Source organism: Pan troglodytes, chromosome 1 (genome assembly GCF_028858775.2).
Source record: "Pan troglodytes isolate AG18354 chromosome 1, NHGRI_mPanTro3-v2.0_pri, whole genome shotgun sequence".
In the NCBI taxonomy this organism is placed as follows: Eukaryota; Metazoa; Chordata; class Mammalia; order Primates; family Hominidae; genus Pan; species Pan troglodytes.
Window position 1 is genome coordinate 77,700,017 of NC_072398.2, and position 24,626 is coordinate 77,724,642.

Sequence of the window (24,626 nt, forward strand, 5' to 3'; positions counted from 1 at the left end):
TGTTCTAGGGCATAGTTTAAGTTCATTATTTCTTTGTTGACTCTCTGTCTTGATGACCTGTCTAGTGCTGTCAGTAGAGTATCGAAATCCCCCACTATTATTGTGTTGCCATCTATATCATTTCTTTCACCTAGTAGTAATTATTATTATTATTATTATTATTATTATTTTTGAGACAGAATCTTACTCTGTCACCCAGGCTGAAGTGCAGTGGTGCCATCTTGCCTCAATGCAACCTTCACCTCTCATGTAGCTGGGATTATAGGCATGCACCACCACACCCAGCTAATTTTTCTATTTTTAGTAGAGATAGGGTTTCACTATGATGGCCAGGCTGATCTTCAACTCCTGGCCTCAAGTGATCTGCCTGCCTCCGCCTACCAAAGCACTGGGATTACAGGTGTGAGCCACCACGCCTAGCCAGTAGTAATTGTTTCATAAATTTGGGAGCTCCAGTGTTAGATGCATATATATTTAGGATTGTCATATTTTCCTATTGGACTAATCCTATTATTATTATATAATGTTCTCTTTGTCTCTTTTAAATTGTCATTACTTTAAAGTCTGTTTTGTCTGATATAAGTATAGCTACTCTGGCTTGATTTTGGTTTCCATTAGCATGGAATATATTTTTCCACCCCTTTACCTTAACTCAGTGCGGGCCCTTGTGTGTTAGGTGAGTCAGTTGAAGGCAGCTGATTCTTGGTTGGTGGATTTTTAACCATTCTGCCATTCTTTATCTTTTAAGTGAAATATTTAGGCCATTTACATTCAACGTTTCTACTGAGATGTGAGGTGCTATTCTATTCATCATGCTAGTTGTTACCTGAATACCTTGTTTTGTTTTCACTGTGTTTTATAGGCCTTATGAGATTTATGCTTTGAGGAAGATCTATTTTGGTATATTTTGAGGTTTTGTTTCAAGATTTAGAACTCCTTTTGGCATTTCTTGTAGGCTGGCTTGGTAGTGGTGAATTCTCTCAGCATTTGTCTGAAAAAGAGTTTATCTCTCTTTCATTTATCAAGCTTAGTTTTGCTGGATACAAAGTTCCTGGTTGATAATTATTTTGTTTAAGGAGGCTGAAGATAGGACCCCAGGCAGGGCACAGTGGCTCACGCCTGTAATCCTAGCACTTTGGGAGGCCAAGGGGGGGCAGAACACGAGGTCAAGAGTTTGAGACCATCCTGGCCAACATGGTGACATCCCATCTCTACCAAAAATACAAAAATTAGCTGGGCATGGTGGTGCGTGCCTGTAGTTCCAGCTACTTGGGAGGCTGAGGCAGGAGAATCGCTTGAACCCAGAAGGCAGAGGTTACAGTGAGCCAAGATCATGCCACTGCACTCCAGCCTGGGCCTCAGTGTAAGACTCCGTCTTAAAAAGAAAGAAAGAAAAAAAAGATAGGACGCCAATCCCTCTGGCTTATAGGGTTTCTACTGAGAAATCTGCTGTTAATTCAATAGGTTCTCCTTTATGTTTTACCTGATGTTTTTGCCTCACAGCTCTTAAGATTATTTCCTTTGTCTTGACTTGATGATTAAGTGCCTAGGTAATGATCTTTTTATGATAACTTTCCCAGGTGTTCCTTGAGTTTCTTGTATTTGAATGTCTAGATCTCTAGCAGGGCCAAGGAAGCTTTTTTTTTCATTATTATTCCCTCAAATATGTCTTCCAAACTTTTAGATTTCTCTTCTTCCTCAGGAACACAAATTATTCTTATGTTTGCTCATTTAATAGAATCTCAAATTTCTTGGAAACTTTGTTCATTTTTTTAAAATTCATTTTTTCTTTGTCTTTGTCTCATTGGGTTAATTTGAAAGCCTTGTCTTTAAGCTCTGAAGTTCTTTTTTCTACTGTTCTAGTCTATTGTTGAAACTTTCCAGTGTATTTGGTATTTCTCTAAGTGTGTCTTTCATTTCCAGAAGTTGTGAGTGTTTTTTCTTTATGATATCTATTTTTCTGGAGAATTTTTAATCCATATCCTCTATTGTTTTCAAAATGTCTTTAAGTTGGTTTTCACCTTTCTGTGGGTGGCAAGCCACCCAGGTGCCAGCCAAAGCAAGAGACCGAGGGTACAAGCTGTTCCAGTATAATAAAGAAAATATATAGAATAAGAATAGTTATACTAGAAATAGATTATGGATATGATTACATATGAATATTATTAATCATTAGTAGCTTTATTCTTTATTCCAATATTATAATAATCTTTGTTCTACAATTATAACCTAGGAAAAACCAGGCCATACAGAGATAGGAACTGAAGGGACACAGAAGTGACCGGAAGACAAGAGTATGAGCCATCTGTCACGCCCAGACAGGGCCACTAGAGGGCTCCTTGTTCTAGTGGTAATGCCAGTGCCTTGGAAGGCACCTGTTACTTAGCCGACCGGGAAAGGGAGTCTTTCTTTCCCCCAGGGGAGTTAGAGAAGACTCTGCTGCACCACCTCTTGTGGAAGGCCTGACAACAGTCAGTCTCGCCCTCAGCCATCCGGAGGCCTAATCCTTTCCCTGTGATGCTGTGGTTCAGCGGTCACGCTCCTGGTCCACTTTCATGTTCCGCCCTGTACACCTGGCTCTGCCTTCTAGATAGCAGTAGCAGAATTAGTGAAAGTACTAAAGTCTTTGAAATGCATAGAAGAAATAAGGACATAAGCTGTCCCCTCTCTTTCTCCGCCTCGGCTACTAAACAGGGAAGGGGCCCCCCTACCCCGGTCTGGTGGACACGTGACTCGTGTGATCTTACTTATCATTGGAGATGGCTCACACTCCTTACCCTGCCCTCTTGCCTTGTATCCAATAAATAACAGCACAGCCAGGCGTTTGCGGGCACTACTGGTCTCCACGTCTAGGTGGTAGTGGTCCCCCGGGTCTAGCTGTCTTTTCTTCTATCTCTTTGTCTTGTGTCTTTATTTCTACGATCTCTTGTCTCCTCACATGAAGAGAAAAACCCACAGGCCCAGTAGGACTGGACCCTACACTTTCTCTGGTACCTCCTTGAGTAGCTTAATAATCAACCTTCTGAATTCTTTATCTGGCAATTCAGAGGTTTCTTCTTGTTTTGGTTCCATTGCTAGAGAGCTAGTGTGATCTTTTAAGGGTATCAAAGAACCTTGTTTTTTCATATTACCAGAATCACTTTTCTTGTTCCTTCTCATTTGGGAGGATTATTTCAGGTGAAAAATCTGGAACTCAAGGGCTGCTGTTCAGGTTCTTTTGTTCCACCACGTGATCCCTTGCTGTGGTGTTCTCTCCCTTCTCCTGGGATGGGGGCTTCCTGAGAGTTGGGCTGCAATGATTGTTACTGCCACCCAGCAGAGCTACTGGGCTCTGGGCTAGTACTGGGGATTGTCTGCAAAGAGACCTGTGATGTGATCTGTCCTTTGGTCTCCCAGCTGTGGATACCCAGTGAAGGTGGCAGGGGAGTGAAGTGGACTCTGTGGGAATTGTTGGTTGTACTTTTGTTTAGTGCACTGTTTTTCTAGAATGCTGGTAATCCTAGCAGTGAAGTTGTCATGTGGAAGGATTCAGGAACCTCTGGTTAGCCATGTTGTAGGCAGTGGAATTAGCTGTTGTTTTCTCCTTCTTTGGAGCAGGTTTTCTTATGAGTTGCTATAATGGCTTAAGTTGTGTGACCTCCAGCTAGGAAGTGGCGCTTTCAAGAGAGCACCAGCTGTGGTAGAAGGGGGATATAAGCTTGCCCTATGTTGGTCAGGATAAGTGTTCAGCTTCTCAGGTGATGGGCAAGGCCACAGAGCTCCCACGAGTTTATGTCTTTTGTCTTCAGCTATCAGGGCAGGTAGAGAAAAACTATCAGATGGGGGCAGGGTTAGATGGGTCTGAGCTCAGACTCTTCTCTGGGGCTTGCTGAGGCCACTGTCCGGTATGGGGAGTGTGGTTCTCAGGCCAATGGAATTATGTTCCCAGGGGGATTATGGCTGCCTCTGCTGTGTCATCCAGGTTGCCAGGGAAGTGGAGAAAGCCAGCGGTGGTTAGCCTCCTCCAGCTTCCACACAGCCAGCAAGGCCGTCTCATTCCTGCTGTGCCCTGCCAACAGCACCGAGTTTATATTCAGGCAGCTGGCATGCGGGGCTGAGCTCTTGCCCCAGGCCGTAAGCTTCCCTGCTGAGAAGGGTAGCAGAACTTTCAGGCCTTGCCCCTCCCTGTCTGCCTACACCTTTGGCTGTAGCTTCTGAGCTGCTATCTGCACTTCCTGTTCACCCCCTGAGTTCTGCTCACAAAAATTCATGCTGGGTCAAAATTATTACAAAGTTCAGGTAGAAGCTTCTTTCACCCTTTGACCCTTCCCTAATTCCTCTGGCTGCCTTCCCCGAGGACCCCTGTGAGATTAAGTCAGGGACTGGGAGTGCCTACAAGGCTCTTCCCACTGCTTTTTCTACTTTTCATATTTTGCTCAGCTCCCTAAATCTGTTTTAGCTCTAGGTAAGGTTAAATTCTTCTCCTGTGATCTGGATTTTCAGGTTCCCCAGTGGGGATGTGTGTTTGGAGGCAGGGTTTCCCCCACCTCACACGTTGGGAACTCACAGTTTTTCTACTATCTCATAGAGTTTGCAACAGCAAACTGCTTCTTTCAGAGGGTCTGTGAATTCTTTCAGTTTTCCTGATATGTTCCTGCAGGGGTACTTGAGCAAAATTTCACGATGTGAGTCTCTACAAGCTGTTCTGTTCATCCAAGTGGGAGCTACACATTAGACCTGTCTCCTATCTGCCATTTTCTTTCTCACTGCACCTTCTTAAGAGTTTTTTCCTTTTTTTTTTTTTTTTTTTTTTTGAGACAGAATTCTCCCTCTGTCATCCAGGCTGGAATGCAGTGGCATGATCTTGGCTCACTGCAACCTTCACCTCCCAGGTTCAAGTGATTCTCATGCCTCAGCCTCCTGAGTAGCTGGGATTACAGGCACCCGTCACCACGCCTAGCTATTTTTTTTTTGTGTGTGTGTTTTTAGTAGAGACAGGGTTTCACCATGTTGGCCAGGCTAGTCTCAAACTCCTAACCTCAAGTGATCTGCCTGCCTCAGTTTCCTAGAGTGCTGGAATTATAGGCATGAGCCACTGCCCCTGGACTACATTTTTAAAGACTTGTTTTGTGGCCTAACATATCTATTCTGGAATATGTTCTGTGTGTATACTTGAGAGGAATGTGTAGTTTAGTGGGGTTGGATATATTGTCCTATATATGTTTCAGGTCCATTTGGTCTAAAACAAGCTTGTCCAACCCATAGCCCATGGGCTACATGCAGCCCAGGATGGCTTTGAATGTGACCCAACACAAATTCGTAAACTTTCTCAAAACATTATGAGATTTTTTTTCTTTTAGCTTATCAGCTATTGTTAGTGTATTTTATAGGTGGCTCAAGACAATTCTTCTTCTTCCAATGTTGCCCAAGGAAGCCAAAAGATTGGACACCCATGGTCTAATGTGTAGTTCAAGTCCAATGTTTCCATATTGATTTTTTGTCTGGATGATCTGTTCATTATCGAAAATAGGGTTTGAAAGTCTCCTGCTATTATCATATTGCAATCTATCTTTCTCTTCAGATCTGTTAATATTTGCTTCATGTATTTAGGAGCTCCAGTGTTGGGGGTGTATATATTTACAGTTGTTACATCCTTCTCTCTAAATGTGTGAAATAAAGTTGTCATATCCTTTTGATTACTTGACCCCTTTATCACTATATAATGACAATTTTTATCCATTTTTACAGTTTTTTTACTTAAGATCTATTTTGTCTGTTATAAATATTGCCACTCCTGCTCTCTTTTGTTTTCTATTTACATTAAATATCTGTTTCCATGTCTTTGCTTTTAGTCTAAATGTGTCTTTATGATTGAATTATATAGGCAGCATATGGTTGAACTTTTTGTTTTTTAGGCATTCTCTGTCTTTTGACTGGAGAATTTAATCCATTTACATTTTTTTTTTTGAGACAGAGTTTCACTCTTGTTGCCTGGGCTGGAGTGCAATGACACCATCTCGGCTCACCACAACCTCTGCCTCCCTGGTTAAAGCAATTCTCCTGCCTCAGCCTCCCAAGTAGCTGGGATTACAGGCATGTGCCTCCATGCATGGCTAATTTTGTATTTTTTGTAGAGATGGGGTTTCTCCATGTTGGTCAGGCAGGTCTTGAACTCCCGATCTCAAGTGATTTGCCTGACTTGTCCTCCCAAAGTGCTGGGATTACAGGCATGAGCCATAGCACCCAGCAATCCATTTACATTTAAAGTAATTTTTGACAGGTAAGAAATTATGATTGCCATTTTGTTAATTGTTTACTGACTGTTTTGTAGTTCCTTTCTTCCAATCTTGCTGTCTTCCTTTGTGATTCGTTGAATTTTTGTAGTGGTACGCTTTGATTTCTTTTTCTTTATCTTTTGTGTATCTACTAGAGATTTTTTCTTTGTGGTTACTATGGGGCTTACATAAAGTATCTTATAGTTATAACATTCGAATTTAAGTTAATAACAGCTTAACTTCAAGCACGTACAAAAACTGTATACTTTTACTTCTCCCTTATCCCATTTTATGCTATTGAAGTTACACTTTACATCTTTTATAGTATATTTTCATTAACAAACTGTGGTAGCTATATGTTTTAAATTAATTATTTTATTTTTTATAGCGATAGAGTCTTGTTATGTTGTCTACACTGGTTTCAAATTTCTGCACTCAAGTGATCCTCCTACCTCAGCCTCCCAAGTAGCTGGGACAGGTGCATGACACTGCACCTGGCATATAGTTATTTTAAATACTTTTAATTCCTGTTTTTAAATGCAACTTTACATGGACTGCTACTATACACAGCCTGTAATCCAGTTTGCCTGAATTTTCTCCCATCTCCTGAGAAGCATCGTAAGGCACCTGTACCGAACACAGTTTGAGAACTTCTGATCTGGTTTAGATCTCTCATGTACAAATGTGAAAGTTGAGGTTCAGAGAAGGGTAATGACTTTTCTAAAGTTACTCAGATTTTTAGTGGCCAAGTTGTGGCTAAGAACTTGAAAGTTTAGAAAATGGCAATTCCCTTCTTCTAGTTGTCCTGGTCATAAATCTTGAACTAATCCTGGAGTCGTCTCTTTCCTTCACTCCTTATTTCTTGCTGTCCATTATCAACTGCCCTTTAAAAATACATTCAGAATCAGACAATCTCTCCCTTCTACTATGCTACAACTTTGATCCCAGTTACCATCATTTCTCTACTGCAATAGCATCCTGAATCATCTCTCTGCTTTTCTCATTTTCCCCCTTCCTCCTTACCTCCCGTACTGGCTTTATTCAACACTGGAACCAGAGTGATCCTTTTAAAAATACCACATTTAATTGAATCTAAGATGCCATCAATTTAAGTTGCACTATTATCTTTTTAAATTTTTCCAATTTAATTTTTTTATAGAGATGGGGGTCTCGCTATGTTGCCCACAGTGGTCTTGAATTCCTGGGCTCAAGCAATCCTCCTGCCTTGGCCTCCCAAAGTGCTGGGGTTACAGGCATGAGCCACTGCACCTGACCCCACCATTATCTTATATATTACTAAGAAAGAAAGATGCTTCCTGTCGTATGATGATTTATTTTTATTTTATTGATTGATTGATTGCTTCCTGCCCTTAGACACAACATATGATGATTTAAAAAAGTTTTAAAGACATATTTTGAGACAGAGTTTCACTGCATCATACAGGCTGGAGTGTGCTGGTGCAATCATGGCTCACTGCAGCCTGACCCTTTCAGGCTCATGCAATCCTCCTGCCTCAGCCTCCTGAGTAGCTGGGACTACAGGTGTGCACCACCATGCCTAGCTAATTTTTAATTTTTTTGTTTTTTTAGAAATGTGGTCTCACTATGTTGCCCATGCTGGTCTTGAACTCCTGGGCTCAAGCAATCCTCCTGCCTCAGCCTCCCAAAATTTTGGGATTACAGGCATGAGCCACTGTGCCTGGCCCATAAGATGATTTAATACTTTCCATCACTTACATTTTTTTTTGGTCAGTAAAAGCTCTTTATTCATTCACACATGACAGCCTTGCTGTAGTTACAAAGTAAGATGGAGCAGGTCCTGCCTCTAAGAACTCTAAGCAGACATTCAGGGAGCTCACAGATCAGTGTAACACCAATTGCTACTGTGGAAGCTCCAGGAGGGGAGAGGTGTTGATATGGTTTGGCTCTGTGTCCCCACCCAAATCTCATCTTCAATTGTAATCCCACATGTCAAGGGAGGGACCTGTAATCCCCACATGTCGAGGGTGGGAAGTGATTGGATTATGGGGGCGGTGTCCCCAATGCCGTTCTCATGACAATGAGTGAGTCTCACGAGATCTTGATGGCTTTAAAAGTGGCAGTATTTCCTGTGCTCACTCTCATTCTCTCTCCTGTTGTCTTGCTTACCCTTTGCCTTCCACCATTTTTTGTAAATTTCCTGAGGCTGCCTCAGCCATGTGGAACTGTGAGTTAATTAAGCCTCTTTCCTTTATAAATTACCCACTCTTGCTATTTCTTTACAGCAGTGTGAAAACGGACTAATATAGGTGTCACAGAGATGTTGCAGGAACATCTGGCAGTCTGTAGGGTTGGCCTTCACACAATTCTTGTTTTTGCCTTTGTGCTTTCCTCCAGAAAAGCTTCTCTGCTCTCCTAAGGCTGTTAGATGTTCCACCCAAGTGCTCCCTCAGCTCCTTCTACTTACTTGTCACTTAATACTGTCTTTGGGTTACCTGCTTACTTGTGTATTTTCTTCTTGGGATGCTAAGGTATTTGAGGATAAAGATTGTGCCATGGCTTGGTGAAGCTGCTCACAACTGTAAGCCCAGTGCTTTGGGAGGCTGAAGCAGGAAGATCACTTGAGCTTGGGAGTTTGAGACCAGCTTGGGCAACACAGTGAGACCCCATCTCTCAAAAAAAAAAAAAAGTTGTGGTGTGTGTCAGGCCTCTGAGCCCAAGCTAAGCCATCATATCCCCTGTGACCTGCACGTATACATCCAGATGGCCTGAAGCAACTGCAGATCCACAAAAGAACTGAAAATAGCCTTAACTGATGACATTCCACCATTGTGATTTGTTTCTCCCCCACCCTTAAGAAGGTTCTTTGTAGTTCTTCCCACCCTTGAGAATGTACTTTGTGAGATCCACCCCCTGCCTGCAAAACATTGCTCCTAACTCCACCACCTATCCCCAAACCTATAAGAACTAATGATAATCCCACCACCCTTTGCTGACTCTCTTTTTGGACTCAGCCCGCCTGCACCCAGGTGAAATAAACACAGCCTTGTTGCTCACACAAAGCCTGTTTGGTGGCCTCTTCACACAGATGCGCATGACAGTGTGTACCTGTAGTCTCAGCTGAGCATGAGGATTGCTTAAGCCCAGGAGATCGAGGCTGCAGTGAGCTGTAATCACACTGTGGCAGGCCAGGTCCCACTAATGCAGGCCTCCAAAACAACTGTTTCAGTACTGATTGAGTGGTTAAGTTAAATATTGAAAGCTGAAAGAGCTAGTGCCCTTGTACAAAGTCTGGAATGTGACAAAAGCCCACCAAGAATTTTGCTTAGGCTTTTCCTCGGCCTTAAAGCATGACAAGATAATGAAGGAATTCTTAACAGGACCTGTTGAGGATTAAACAAGTTTTATTGTGGGCCTGAAGAAACTCTCCAGGCCTCCACAAACAAGCTTTATTGGGGACTAAAGTAAGTCCCCAAACCTCCATGACTTAGCAGGAGACAAGATAATGGTCGGTAATCACCCCAGCACCTGGACCCATTTAGATTAAGTAAATTTACTGAGGCTCCAGAGGAAGGTCTTCAGGACTCAGATCTTAGTTACAGATTAAAAGAAGTTAATCGCTTATGTCTTTAGGTAAATGCACACTTACACGTACACATATCGCTTAGAAGGTATATAAGCTTTGGAAAACTTTGTAATTTTTATTTGGTCTGGCGATAATTTCCAGCCCTTCTCCCTCTAACCAGTTATAGAAATAAAAACTCCCTTTTCTCCCAGTTCATCTGCATCTCGTTATTGGGCCATGAGAATAAGGAACCCGACCCTTGGTTTGGTCCGGGAACACCACTGCACCTCAGCCTGGGCGACAGAATGAGACGCTGTTTCAAAAATAAATAAGAAAATAAAGGGATTGTGCCTCACTTATTATAGGATCTATAGGAACTACTAAAACAGGCTCATTGTCTGGGGTAAATTCCAAGGTTCTTGATCTCATGGCCAAGGAAATCAAGGATGCAGATGCATACAGACTGAGATTGGAGCAGGAGTTTAAAAGGTGAGAAGAAAGAACAGCTGTCTGTCACAGAGAGGGGTCCAAACTGATTGCCAAGTTGTAGTAAAAATGTCAGGGTTTTTAAAAAATGAGCTAGTGAGAAGGGGGTGTCTTAGCTCCATAGGGCCTGAAGAACTGGTTAGGACCAGGTGTGCCGTCTGCATAGAGCAGAGTTTCTAATAGCCCCACCCCATTCTTTGATTATGCAGGCAGGCTCTTAGTTTGTGCTGCTGTGCTGCTGCTTATCTGCGTGTGCTAAAAGGGGAGGGAGAGTTTCTGTGCCCGTTCCCAGGCACCTTCTTGCAGCTGCAGGCCTCCCCCGCCCAGTGCATGCTTCCAGCTTCCCTATCTTAGTGAGGCTAAATAGAGGGAAAGGAATGTGCTTATTAAGGTGCACTGGGGGCGGGGCGCGGTGGCTCACGCCTGTAATCCCAGCACCTTGGGAGGCTGAGGCAGGCAGATCACGAGGTCAGGAGATGGAGACCATCCTGGCTAACACAGTGAAACCCCGTCTCTACTAAAAATACAAAAAATTAGCCGGGCGTGGTGGCGGGCGCCTGTAGTCCCAGCTACTTGGGAGGCTGAGGCAGGAGAATGGCATGAACCCGGGAGGCGGAGCTTGCAGTGAGCCGAGATGATGCCACTGCACTCCAGCCTCGGCGACAGAGCGACACTCCGACTCAAAAAAAAAAAAAAAAAAAAAAGTGCACTGTTTTTACTGGGGTCCATTGTAGGTATGTGAAGTTTGGTGATAACCAGGAAGCTCCCCACTCTGTGCCCAAGTTGCTTATCTGTGTTTTACAGCCTGATCTTCCAGGCTGTTCTTTGTTAGAGGAGAAGTGATTTCTTTGAACTGCATGAGGTTAGAAAGGGAGCAATTTCCGAGCTGCTTTTTGTTAGAAGGAAAGTTTTCTGCTGGGGAGTCTCTTCATCCTAACAATGTACCTAAATGATTTCTTTCTATCTCCTATATCACTATTATAGTGATGACACACAATAAACGATCAATTACTGTTTGCTAAATTAATAAATCTTATATAGACTGATTGTATTATCAATGCCCAGGCATTAGAAAAAAGCCTGAGTCCCCCCAAACTTTATTTACTACATATACCAGCAATTATCCTGCCAAACTTAAGAAAAAAACACTGCTTTTTTACTCTAAGGGATACCATTATGTAAGATGACCAGTCATCCTGGGAAAATCACTATGATTGGTCATCCTACGATTATGATAATAGTACACAAGCCTTTACAATTTTATTGTGACCCCATGGAGCTTTTATGTCTGCACTTGTATATTTTTAAAGGAGTTCAAAAGCAGACTTTGTGCCTCTGAATGTACTTACAATTTTTTTCTCCTTAAAATTATGTTTTTAAGTTCATATATTTATGACAGATTAAGCTACAGTCATCCTTGACTCCCCCGATTTTTTCTTCTACATAATTAATTACTATTTTTAGTTTGCATGTATCCTTGGGGTCTTTATTTATCCATTTATATGCATATTTATACAAATAAACTGATGAAAATACACAGTATTATTTTAGGAGTGCTTATTTTAAAAATATATTATGCAAATTGTTTTTTACTTAAAAATTTGCTATAGTTCATTTTAATGAGAACTCTATAGCATTTATCACGTATAATTAAACATAACTAAATATAAAAGACAATCCAGCCTGGGCAACATGGCAAAACTCTGTCTCTACAAAAAATACAAAAGCTAGCTGGACTTGGTGGTGTGTGTCTATTTGCCAGCTACACAGGAGGCTGAGGTGGGAGGATAGCTTGAGGCTGGAAGGCTGAAGCTGCAGTGAGCTGTAATCACACCACTGCACTCCAGCCTGGGTGACAGAGTGAGACCCTGTCTGAAAAACAACAACAACAAAAAAAGAACGAACAGTAGTTTTTGTATCAATCTAGTTATTCCTAGAGAATTAATAATAACTCTCTCTCTCTTTTTTCTCTCTGAGACAGAGTCCCAGTCTGTTGTCCAGGGTGGAGTACAGTAGTGCAATCTCAGCTCACTGCAACCTCCTCCTCTGGGGTTCAAGTGATTCTGGTGCCTCCTCGAGTAGCTGGGACTTCAGGCACACACCACCATGCCTGACTAATTTTTGTATTTTTAGGAGAGAGGGGGTTTCCCCATATTTATTGCTATTCCAGGCTTCAAATGAGCCCAGAACTCAGGTCTGGTGTGTGGTTCAGAAGTTGTCATGGCATAACAGGGTGGTGGACAAATCCAGGCAGCCTGACCTTGAGTCCACCTTATCTTCCTTGGACCCCTGCTCCAGAAAGCAGCTGTTGGTGGGGCCAACTCTTCCACATCTGCCTCATTCACCCTACAGAGCTCCAAGACTGGGGCAGGTGGCCTGCTGATCCCCATAGCTCACAGATGAGAGGCTGCCCATACCTCTCCTAGCACTGGAAGGGCCTTCTCCTTAAGATCAGACATGATGGATTTGGCCTTGTGGAGGGAGAAGTGGTGCCACAGGAGTTGTTTTAAGAGGACAAGGCATGCACCGTCTTAGATCAGAGGCTGCAAAATGGCCACCCACAAGCTGGCTTTCCCCACTCACATGTCCGCTCAGCCCCTTTGGGCTGCACAGTGTTTAAGGAAAATAATTGCCGGGCACTATGGCTCACACCTGTAATCCCAGCACTTTGGGAGGCTGAGGCGGGCGGATCACGAGGTCAAGAGATCGAGACCATCCTGGCCAACATGGTGAAACCCTGTCTCTACTAAAAATGCAAAAATTAGCTGGGTGTGGTGGTGCGTGCCTATAATCCCAGCTACTCAGGAGGCTGAGGCGGGAGAATCGTTTGAACCCGGGAGGCGGAGGTTGCAGTGAACCGATATCGTGTGACTGCACTCCAGCCTGGTGACAGAAGGAGACTCTGTCTCAAAAAAAAAAAAAAAAAAAAAAAAAAAGAAAAAGAAAAAGAAAAATAATTAGTTGCCAATCTTTTAAAATGGTAAGATTTCATATAAAATTCTGGATTTTTGGCTTCTCTAGGAGTAAAAATTGAAACTATCTGTCAAATACTGGGCCTATGACATTCTTATGTGGCACTAACTTGTTATAGCAAGGTAGCAGTTGTCGTCACAGACTGGCTGGCTGTGTACTCTCCAACTTACTCCAGTCCTTGTCACCCTTAATTATATTTCCAACTGGAGACCAGGCCTCAGCAGCCTTGTATCAATGCACATGTGCTGTGACTTTCTGTATAGAATAAGAAAGAGTTACACTGTAGTATTATCTTTATCTAAAAAGGAAAAACAAACATCTCCCTTGGAAGCAACCTGTTTCTCATGGTCCTTGTCACTCATCTCTTGCTTGGCCCTGTGGGCACCTGTGTTTGTAAACAATAGAGCACTCCTATCTCCTATCTCCCCCAAGAGACTCCTCCCACACACCCTGCTCTCCAGGATACACTGTACCCCAGTATTAATTGGGCAAATCTAGAAAAGAAATCAAAATTAATCATAGAAGTTAAGGGATAAATAGACTAAGACCAACTACTTTTCCCCTTAATTGTAAGAGGGAGCTGGAGTAGAACAAAAATGTTAATACTCTCACTCTGCTTTTAACTCAGTGACAAAAAAAGTCACAAAGATTTTTCAGGAGGTCAAGATTAGATCAGTGTAAACATGAGGCCCCAAAACACATTGGTTCCCATTCCTCAACTGTTTTGGAAATGAATGAAACTCTTTAGAGAGAATGTCTAAAGGAGGATGGGTAATGTGGCCAGCCCAGCAGATGTCCTGGGCTATCAAGAACTGTTCAACTCTGGCCAGGCATGGTGGCTCACCCTGTCATTCCAGCACTTTGGGAGGCTAAGGCGGGCAGATCACTTGAGGTCAGGAGTTCGAGACCAGCCTGGCTAGCATGGAGAAACCCTGTCTCTACTAAAAATACAAAAATTAGCTGGGCGCCATGGCGCCTGTCTGTAATCCCAGCTACTCGGAAGGCTGAGGCAGGAGAAGCGCTTAAATCTGGGAGGTGGAGGTTGCCCTGGGCTGGGATCGTGCCACTGCACTCCAGCCTGGGTGACAGAGTGAGACTCTGTCTCAAAAAACAAAGAAAACAAAACAAAAAAACTGTCGAAATCATCCTGCCTTAGTTCAGGGCTGCTTGTCCCAGCCTAAAATGTAAGTGGCACACAATGATTTTCAGTGAGGATAGCTGACTCATTGCAGAAAGGGGCTTGAAGCGGGGCAGAGAGTCAAAATTTGACGTTGACAAGCACATGACAGAGGAAAAGGAACCTTCCTCATATCCCTTAATTCTGCTGTGGCTGATGCCATGTTATATTCCCTTTAGAGAGACAGCAATCTTTTTTTTTTTTTTTTTTTTTTTTGAGACTGAGTCTCGCTGTTGCCCAGGCTGGAGTGCTGTGGCACAGTCTGGGCTCACTGCAAGCTCCGCCTCCTGGGTTCACGCCATTCTCCCGCCTCAGCCTCCCAAGTAGGTGGGACTACAGGCGCCCGCCACCGGTTTCACCTTGTTAGCCAGGATGGGAGAGACAGCAATCTTGAGGCAGCTCAGACGCTTTCCTCCGCTGCTCAGGATGCTCTCAATGCGGTAGTTTCTGGTGCTGAGCCAGCTGGGCAGCTCCAGGTCAGGCACAGTGAACTCACTCATGGTGAGTAGGTGCCTACTTTGAAGGGACAGTGGCAAAGAAGCCCATAGGTATGCAGGGGCTCTGGGCAGGGCTCCCTAGGGGGAATGAAAATATCAAGCACATCACAGAAGTTTTCATAGGCACAGCTGCCAATCTGTTCCATGCATGAGATCTTGACCCAGAAGCCAGACACTTCCTTCTCTACAGTTAATTCCTCCCTTCAGAGGAGATTTGAGGGGGACGCTGGTTCTTGTCCTCAGCACTGACGATCACGTTCCCAGGAACGACGTTGGGGTCAGCTTCCAGAGATAGGCTTTTGATCACCACAGGGTCCTTCCCTTTGTCCCAGTTATCCCAGGGAAAGCTACTAATCTGGTTCAGGTGGACGTGGGCAGGGGCTGCTAGGCCTGCAAGAAGCAAGCCCAGGACAATCAGGAGTGGCCTCCATCAGGGATTGCACTGCGAAGGGTGAGTCTGTGTGGAGTTAACCACCCACATTTTCAATCCTTTAAGTTACAAATCTCAATAAACAAAGTTCTGGAAAAAGAATTATTCTGGCTTGTGTTGTGATTCTACCTCTTAGCCTGGTGAAAGAGAGACACAGAGAGCGAGAAGAAAGGAGAAGGGAAACAGAGAAAGGGAATAGTGTGATGGGGTGGGATGACAAGAGAACCTTGATTTATGGTTTCGTCAAGACTGCACACAATGGAGAAGGTCTTTTCTGTAAAAGAAATTAGGGGTATTGTCACAAAGAGGGGAAATATGCTAGGCAGTCAAAATTTCCAACAACTGTCACAGCAGATATTCTATGCTTTTAAGCAAAACTTTTTCAGATGTCAAAATAGTCAGCATATGCGTAATTCATGTAATTATGATTGTTTTCCTAAAAGGGGTAAGTCATTTTTCTTAGTAGAAAGATGCTTATACATTCATTGCCCCAAATGGGCCATTTATCTATTCAACGTATATTTGTTGAATATTGATCATGTTTCAGTCACTGTTTTAGGTGTGGGTGATAGTGGTGAACAGGATATAAACACTGCCATCATAGAGATCACATTCTAGCGGGTCAAATAGGTGATTTTTTAAAAAAGTAGATAGACTCACATGACGATTTCAGGTAATAAATCAAGGTAAAAGGAATGGGGGTATTTTGCTTATGGTGATCAGAAATGACTTCTTTGTGGAGGTGACATATCAGTGGAGAATTAAATGACATAAAGGGTCATGGCAAGCAAAATTTGAGGAACGTTCTAAGTGGAGAGGGAAATAAGCATAAAGATGGAGGGCGGAAAAAAGTTTGCCATGTTTCAGTCACTGCAAGAAGGGCAGTGAAGCTGCAGCTGGGTGAGAGAGTTGGAGAGGGGCAAGAGATGAGATAAGAGCATTAAGTTGGTTGTCAGAGCATTAAGTTGGTCACCAGCGTATGAAGGGCCTCATATGGAGTCTGAAATCTATTATAAGTGGGTTGGGAAGCTCTTGAAGAGTTTTGAGTAGGGCAGTATATGCTTTATGGCAGCTGAAGGGAGAATGGATTTCAAGGAGCAAGAGTGGAAGAAGGAAGACTATTGCACTGAGAAGTGAAGCCAGCTGGGCTTCTGGGTCAGGTGGGGACTTGGAGAACTTTTCTGTCTAGCTAAAGGATTGTAAACACAGCAATCAGCACTCTGTGTCTAGCTAAAGGTTTGTGAATGCACCAATCAGCACTCTGTAAAAATGGACCAATCAGCACTCTGTAAAATGGACCAATCAGCAGGATGTGGGCGGGGCCAAAAAAGGGAATAAAAGCTGGCCACCAGAGCCAGCAGCAGCAACCCACTGGGGTCACCTTCCATTCTGTGGTAGCTTTGTTCTTTCGCTCTTCACAATAAATGTTGCTGCTGCTCACTCTGGGTCCACACTACTTTTATGAGCTGTAACACTCGCTGCGAAGGTCTGCAACTTCATTTCTGAAGCCAGTGAGACTGTGAACCTGCCAGGAGGAACAAACAACTCTGGACATGCCACCTTTAAGAGCTGTAACACTTGCTGCGAAGGTCTGCGGCTTCACTCTTGAAGTCAGCAAGACAATGAACCCACCAGAAGGAAGAAACTCCGTACACATCTGAACATCTGAAGGAACAAACTCCACTCACCAAGAGGGTCCGTGGCTTCATTCTTGAAGTCAGCGAGACCAAGAACCAACCAGAAGGAAACGCATTCCAGACACAGCTCTAGTCCAGGTCAGAGATGGACGGGGCTTGGGCTGAGGTGGTAGCTGTGAAGGCATTAAGAAGTCAGTTTCCATTTAGACATGATGAAGTATACAGATCTTGTTGGTAGATTGAGTGTAGGAGGGTGAATGAAAGAGAGTAACCAAGGCTAGCTCGTAAGTGCTTGGTTTGAGCAACTCGGCAAGTGAGATGGGAACGATTGGGATAAAAAGCAGGTTTTTGGTGTAGAAAATAGATCTGTTGGCTGGGTTTGGTGGCTCACGCCTACAATCCCAGCACTTTAGGAGGCCAAGGTGGGTGGGTCACCTGAGGTTAGGAGTTCAAGACCAGCCTGACCAACATGGTGATACCCTGTCTCTACTGAAAATACAAAAAATTAGCTGGGCATGGTGGCAGGCGCCTGTAATCACAGCTACTCGGTAGGCTGACGTAGAAGAATTACTTGAACCCGGGAGGCAGAGGTTGCAGTGAGCCAACATTGTGCCATTGCACGTCCAGCCTTGGTGACAAGAGCAAAATTCCACCTCGAAAAAAAAAAAAGAAAATAGATCTGTTTTGGCTATGTTAAATTTGAGATACGTATTGGACAACCAAAGGAAGCTGCTGAACTTTGTATAGACAAATCCGGGACTCTGAGGAGAAATAAATCTTTGAGAGGTCACTGTAGAGCTGGTCATTAAAACCATGGACCTGTGGTTAGAAGGAGAGTGTAAGTACAGAGAAAAGAGAGCTAAGAAAAACAAAACACAAAAAACTGAGTAAAAGAAGAAAGTGATAGCAAAGGTGGAGTAGGAAAATGGGCTTTAGAGTTTTGGGGAAGGCCAGTCACGGTGACTCATTTCTGTAATCCCAGAACTTTGGGAGCCGAAGTGGGAGGATCTATTGAGCTCAGGAGTTCAAGACCAGCCTGAACAACATAGGAAAATCCCATCTCTACAAACAATTTAAAAAATTAGCCAGGCATGGTGAGGCGTGCCTGTGGTCCCAGATACTCGGGAGGCTAAAGTGAGAAGATCATTTGAGCTTAAGAGGTCAAGGCTGCAGTAAACTGTGATGGTCTGAGGAGATGGCTGAAGCAAAGATTTCAGAGACAGGAAATGATCCTCAGTGGTCAAGGACTTGAGAAGCCCAAGTGTTGGTTGACTCATGTATTTGGATTGTAGAATCAGTAAGATGCATGATAGCAGTTGTGGTAGAAAGACACAGAAGCTCAAGAGCTTCACATCTTTAAGGAACGAGGGAGGTTGATAGATAGTTATAAAATAAAAGGGCAGGGGATATGAGAACATCTAATGGAATGTTCTTTAAAGAGTAAAACTTTTGTATATGAGAATGAGGGGCAAGGATATTTATACCATCTCCAGGCATTGTGAGAGGTTGAATGTGGAAAGAAAAAATTACACACGAGGAGGACCCAGGTGTAGCAGTGTACTCAAAGGGGTTATTGAGGAGCACATAGAGTAGGAAACACTCAGGTGTTTGAGGATAGAGGGAGTTTTGCTGACACTTGTGAATTCCATAGGACATAGTAGAGATATTTGTGTGGCTCAGGAAGGACAAAGATTGGACCAGTCAGACATGTACAGTGTCCTGTGGGGAGAAAAATCTAGTGATGACCCTAAATTTTGGAACTTGGACTTTTGTGGATGACTAAGGTAAATAGGAAAGCAAGGCATGATGGCATTAGCTCCTTAGAAGGTGGGAGGTCAGTTCATTTATAGCCTCTTTCTCTGGTGTGGACTCTTGGGTGGTTTCTAGTGGTAAGGCTGTGGGAGGAACAATCTCACCAGGGGCTCCAAGCAAACAATTCCTGCTCTTCAGACTCCTCCTGATGTTTTTTATAGCACATGATATCTTGATGCCTTACCATCCTGGTCACCCTCTACTGATTGCATTCAGTCAATCAACGTCATTGTTAGAATGTGTCTTTTAGAACAGATTATGATATTCTGAATGTGGGCTAGAAAGTACAGAGTTCCCTGAACTTGGTACCTCTTTTGACTTAGATACAATTCTTACATTCATCCACCTGTTTGTGCTTCTCAGTTCATGGTGAGATAATTATTCTGGGACTTTTTGTCCCCCTCAGGAACTGCCATTGTGCTAATTCTTCCTGTTATCCTACAGTTGTAGAATTTTACAGTTCTTGAACACAGTCAGTCGGACATATTCAATCTAGCATATTTTATAGATGGGAAACAGAGCTCCAGTTAGAATAAGTGATGAGTCTGATTTGATATTTTGAATCAAATACTTGGCTGGTTTAGAAAAACACAAGGTTAATGAAATCACTTGCAACTAGTTTCAGTTTAGGGATGTGAATCCAAACTTCTTTCTCTTTGGTAAGTGTGGGCTAATCTAAAGAACAAAGGGACATTCTCCTGGTGGTGGTTGGATTTACCCTTGCATAGTGGGATTTGCCTACAGCCTTGATAGCCCAGATACCTGACCTGGAATTGGGGCAACTTGTCTACTCACTTTATAGGAGCTGATTTACCTTTGGATTTGTGCTTTTTATTTTTATTTTTTTTTTGAGACAGAGTCTCACTCTGTCTCCCAGGCTGGAGTGCAATGGTGTGATCTCGGCTCACTGCAACCTCCGCCTCCCTGGTTCAAGCAATTCTCCTGCCTCAGCCTCCCGAGTAGCTGGGACTACAGGTGCACGCCACCATGTCCGGCTAATTTTTGAATTTTTAGTAGAGACGAGGTGTCACCATATTAGTCAGGCTGGTCTCCAACTCCTTACCTCATGTGATCCACCCACTTTGGCTTCCCAAAGTGCTGGGATTACAGGTGTGAGTCACTGCATCCGGCAGGATTTGGCTTTCTTTACCCTCTTTGAATTTTTATCTGAAAGTAACAGGCCAGTCATGGATTTCATCCTGTCTTTTACAAATTGTCCCACTAAACAAAATGTTTTCTCCATGTAATATGACTTTTAGTTTATGTTTTTATCAGGTACACTCTGAGTATTTACTCCATCCCCTACTCATACCGTGTAACTTGATGTGGTCTCATCAACAGAGCCTATAGCTCATAATTGCTACTTGCATTATCACAAAATCAAATCATGCATTGTACTATAGATGTCACTTAACTGTAATAACATTAAAGAAAAAACATGTTTAAAATGAACCTAATGTAGTCTGTGTCAACATTAAATGTTTATTCCCTTTTCACTGTAATATGGGAAGACAAAATTTATTTTTTAATTATAATGTGAAACTATGTTGAGACATGGTAGGGGGATGAAAATTTTGACGAAACCATTGTTGACAGACTAGTTAAGTGAACCTGCCTTTTACATATAAGAGGAAGACAAAAAACCTAAACAAATCGAAATAACCAAGCATCATTTTTTTTAAGACCTGGATAACATGCTGAATTATTATTTTTTTCCTTTTTGGAGACAAGGTCTTGCTGTGTTGCTCAGGTTGGAGTGCAATGGCACAATTATAACTTACTGTGGCCTCAAACTCTTGCATTCAAGTGATCTTCCTGCCTTGGTCTCCCAAAGTGTTGGGATTACAAGCGTGAGCCACCACGCATAGCCTAAACATCTTTTTTTTTTCTCTCTCTCTCTTTGAGGCATGGTCTTGCTCTTTCACCCAGGCTGGAGTGCGGTGGCACGATCTCAGCTCACTGCAACCTTGACCTTCTGGGCTCAAGGCATCCTCCCACCTAAATCTCTCAAGTAGCTGGAGTTATAGAAGCATGCCACCACGCCTGGCTAATTTTTGAGGTTTTTGTAGAGATGGAGTCTTGTCATGTTGTCCAGACTGGCCTTGAACTCCTGAGCTCAAGCAATTCACCTGCCTTGGCCTCCCAAAGTGTTGGGATTACAGGCGTGAGCCACTGCACCTAGCCAGCATCAACTTCTTAAAGTAAGCATCACAGCTGTAGGCTGATTCATGTACCTGGGTTTATAGAAAATAAGTATCAATTCTTTGCATTTCTCTCTAGGGAAATTTAGATCAAATCAATTTTCTCATTGTTTGTTATACAAGGATGACAACCTACTTATCTAACATCCATTACCCTAGTCCTTTCATTCTTTTCCTACTTAGAGCTGATATAGTATAGGGGTTAAGAGCATGAGCTCTGGAATCGGCTGCGTCTGGATTTGAATCATGGCCATGCCATGCACTAGTTTTCAGTTATTTAATTTCCTTTTTCTTTTTCTGTTTTTTTGTTTTGTTTTTTTTTTTGTTTTTTGAGACAGAGTCTCCTTCTGTTGACCAGGATGGAGTGCAGTGGCACAATCTTGGCTTACTGCAACCTCCACTTTTCAGGTTCAAGAGATTCTCCTGCCTCAGCCTCCCAAGTAACTGGGACTACAGGTGCGCACCACCATGCCTGGCTAATTTTTTTTGTATTTTTAGTAAAGATGGAGTTTCACCATGTTGGCCAGGCTGGTCTCGAACTCCTGACCTCAAATGATCCACCTGCCTTGGCCTCCCAAAGTGCTGGGATTACAGGTGTGGGCAACTGTGCCCAGCTGGAGTCATTTAACTTCTTTGAACCTCAGTTTTCTCACCTATAAAAGGGGAACAGTGGGCCGGGCGGGGTGGCTTATGCCTGTAATCTTAGCACTTTGGGAGGCCAAGGTGGGTGGATCACCTGAGGTCAGGAGTTCAAGACCAGCCTGGCCAACATGGTGAAACCCCATCTCTACTAAAAATATTTAAAAAATTAGCTAGGCGTAGTGGTGGGCACCTGTAATCTCAGTTACTTAGGAGGCTGAGGCAGGAGAATTGCTGCAACCTGGGACACGTAGGTTGCAGTAAGCTGAGATCGCACCATTGCACCCCAGCCAGGGTGACAACAGCGACACTCTGTCTCAAAAAAAAAGAAGGGGGCGTGGGGGGTACAATGATCCTTGTTTAATAGGGCTACTGTAAATATTAGTGAATGAATGTATAACATTTAGGATGCTGACTGGTAGACACAAAGTAATTGCTCAAGAAATGGTAACTATTTTTATTTTATAGATTTAAAATGACGAATTCCTCTGTTTTGAATTAGAACACTAGAAGATGGACTCAAAATCCTAGCTTTTATTTTCTTAGGAATGTAACAATAGGCGGAAACAAATAAGGATATCTACCCTAAGCATTTTTCTGGCTGAGTTTGAGAACACACTCTCACATAGCATGGTCCCAATAAACAAAAAGTGTCTGATGGAAATTTCTTGTTTCTAGGATATTCAAGGCATGTGGAATAAGGGTTTCTAATTTGCAGCACTTGCTTGTATTTTAACTCCATTAGGATGGTCCCATCTGGTGGGACTCAAAGTATGGTCTACTTTATTTTTTAAAGGTCAATTCTCCATTCCCTACAGATTATAAACCTTTAATTCACTAGTTATTAAATCTAAAGTGCTAGCCAGTATGTTTCCTCCTGGGCAAATTCCACTTGGGGTATCTCAGGTAAATAGTTTACAGGACAAGCAGGAGAGATTCAGGCACTGCTCTCCCATTTATTGACCATGGTCTTACTCATTTATCACCTTGTGGCAAAATCTCTTAGAAGCAACGTAAAATTCTTTGCAGCTTTTATCGATCTTTCCTTGACGTTTATTTTTGTGGTCAGGAATCTATTCTGAATGTAGCTGTTTTGCTACATATAGCCCTCAGAGCTACTGAAGCTAACGTAGAGCCTGTATCTTAATAGCATCATGAAAATCTAGGTCAGTAGATATTTAACTTAGCTGAAAGTAAAATGTTATGTGATGTCATCTACACTCTCCTATTAAAGCAGCCATTCCATAATAGCTTGACATCATATCTCTCTGAACAAAGTGCATGACCCCCTGCTAAAAAAGACAAGCACACATATGCTGATACTATGTTTTATTATCAGGAACTATTGTGTAATTACTGTACTCTCTTATTGTAAAAAAAAGAATGTTGAGGTCAGGCGCAGCGGCTCACACCTGTAATCCCAACACTTTGGGAAGCTGAGGTGGGAGGACTGCTTGAGCCCAGGAGTTCGAGGCCAGCCTAGGCAACATGGCAAGACCCTTGTCTCTATAAAAAATACAAAAATTAGCCAAGTGAGCTGGTGCACACCCATAGTCCCAGCTACTGAGAAGGCTGAGGTGAAAGGATTGCTTGAGCCTAGGTTGAGGCTGCAGTGAGCCATGATCGTTACATTCCATTCCAGTCTGGGCAACATAGTGAGACCCTGTCTCAACAACAACAACAACAAAAAAACGATGTCTTAGATGAGTTTTGAAGAATTAAGAGTGGTGGCTCAGGCCTGTAACCCTGGCACCTTGGGAGCACAGGAGGATTGCCTGAGCCCAGGAGTTCAAGATCAGCTTGGGCAATATAGTGACACCTTGTCTCTACAAAAAACAAATTTAAAAATTAGCTTGGACATGTTGGCTTGCACCTGTAGTTCCAGCTACTCAGGAGGCTGAGGTGGGAGCATTGCTTGAGGCCAGGAGTTTGAGACCAGCCTGGGCAAGATAGCAAGACCCTGTCAGAACAAAAAATTTAAAAATGAAAGAATTGTGTAACGTGTGTGTATTTATGGAAAGTTAATATATTAAAGTTGGCATTTCCAATCAATGAGGGAATAATGAATTGTTCAACAAATGCTATTGAGAAAATCAATTACTCTTTAAAGAAAAAAAATTTAATTCCTATCTTACAGCATGCATAATATAAAGTCCAAATTACTTAGAGGCTAATGCATAAGAAACCATACTAGATGAAACAAAACAAAGCATATCTTAGTAATTTTCAAAAGGCAAAGGCACCTGCAAGACACCAAATCCAGAAGCTGCAAAGAAATAGATGAACAGATGTGCTGTAATAAAACTCAAAGTGTTTTCATGATGAAAGTTACCATACACAAAATAAGAGACAGTCTGGGAGAAAATTCATGCAACATAGATAACAGACAGAAATTAATATTTACAAAGCATAAAGAGCTCCTATAATCATTAATAATAACAATAAAAAAGCCAAAAAATAAGAATGGAACTACAAAGGATGACATAAAAATGGTTCATTTACTTAAAAAGTTGCTCAACCACCAAATCAGGGAAATGTGAATCAAAATAGATTCTGTTTTTCACATTTATTTATAAGTTATGAGATAAAAATTATATAAAAGAGCTAATAAAAAAGACCTGGATTTGGTGGGGATGTGAAAGAGGGGGCACTGAAAAGAGAAGGAGTAAAAATTGTTTTTCTATTTTTAGTACAGACGGGGTTTCACCATGTTGGCCAGGCTGGTCTCAAACTCCTGACCTTGTGATCCGCCCATCTCGGTCTCCCAAAGTGCTGGGATTACAGGCGTGAGCCACCACGCCCGGCCTGAGAAGGAGTATAAATTGTTGTAGCCATTTTGGAGTATAATTTGGTGGTATCTATCAGAATTTTATCTATTGCCTCAGCAATCCCGTTCTAGGAATCTAGCCTATAGAATTATTTGCAGGCTGGGCACAGTGGCTCATGTCTGTAATCCCAGCACTTTGGGAGGCCAAG

General features: G+C 42.8%; 1 pseudogene; it reads right to left on the bottom strand.

The window, feature by feature from the left end:
- Window positions 1–14,745: 14,745 nt before the first annotated feature.
- Window positions 14,746–18,997, bottom strand: LOC134809694 (ganglioside GM2 activator-like; annotated as a pseudogene).
- Between the last annotated feature and the right edge of the window lie 5,629 nt (window positions 18,998–24,626).